General features: G+C 56.0%; 1 protein-coding gene across 1 annotated transcript in view; it reads left to right on the forward strand.

The window, feature by feature from the left end:
* The window catches only part of LOC123064959 (uncharacterized), a 5771-nt gene that overhangs the window by 1111 nt on the left and 3478 nt on the right, over positions 1–1182 (forward strand). The window lies entirely within an intron of this gene.

A 1182-nucleotide genomic window follows, 5' to 3' on the forward strand; every position in this document is an offset into this window, starting at 1 on the left:
CCGCTCGTCCTCACCCCCTCCTCGCCGGACGCCGTGGACGCGCGCCGTCCCGCCGCTGCCCATCGCCAGACCTCGCCGTCCTTCTCCTCTACATCGCCGGACCTCATCGCCCCGCCGCACGTCGTCCCCGTCCTCCACCTCGCCGGACTGCGCCCGCCTCCCCGATGCCGCGGCGACGCCTCGTCCCCATCCTCCTCCACAATGGTCGCCCCCGAGCCTCGCCGCCCCGCTTCTCTGCAACGCCGGTGAGGCCACGGCCTCCTCTTCCTCTTTGTGCCCGCTCTGCACGACTCCCCGTCGCCACCCGCACCGGCCTCCCCTACTCGTCGCGCCACCGCGTGCGCCCGGCGCTCGTCGCCGCGGCCACCGCACGCGTGCGTCCCGTGCACGCCACGCCTCCTCGCACCACCACCGCGCCCGGCTCCCCTGCCGCCCGCGGGCCCGCTCGTCGCCGGCCCCGCACTCCGTTTCCCCCCCACGCCGGCCGGCCACCGCGGCCGCCCTGGCCGCTGGCCTCGCCCTATCGCACTCCCTGCGGGCGAGCGCCTGCCCAAGCGCCCGTTGCCCCCTTCCCGAGTGGACTCGGGCGCACGCCCTCATGCCCATGCCCGCTAAGGCCATTGGCCCCATGACAAACGGGGCCCACGCCCTAGAACAAAAAAAAAGATTTAAAAAAATAAAATAAGTAAAAAAAATAAAAAAAATAATAATAAAAAAAATAAAAAAAATAATTAAAATATTAATTAATTAATTAAAGAATTAATTAACTTAATTAAACCTGGTTAGACTAATTAATCATTTAATTAACCTGACTAATCTACTAATTAGATTAATTAATTTAGTTAGTTAGTTATCAGTCAATGACATGCGGGACCCACCGTCAGGTTGACCAAGTCAACCCTGTTGACTGCTGACGTCAGCATGACATCATGCTGACGTCATAAATCCATTTTCTGAATTAATTAAATAATTAAATAAATTCCAGAAATTAATAAAATCTTTAGAAAATCATATCTTTTAATCCGTAACTCGGATTAAAATATTTTCAACATGAAAGTTGCTCAGAACGACGAGACGAATCCGGATACGCGGTCCGTTCGTCCGCCACACACCCCTAACCTATCGAACCCGCAACTTTCCCCCTCCGGCTCCTCTGCCCGAAAACACGAAACACCGGGAATA

Source organism: Triticum aestivum, chromosome 3B, assembly GCF_018294505.1.
Source record: "Triticum aestivum cultivar Chinese Spring chromosome 3B, IWGSC CS RefSeq v2.1, whole genome shotgun sequence".
In the NCBI taxonomy this organism is placed as follows: Eukaryota; Viridiplantae; Streptophyta; class Magnoliopsida; order Poales; family Poaceae; genus Triticum; species Triticum aestivum.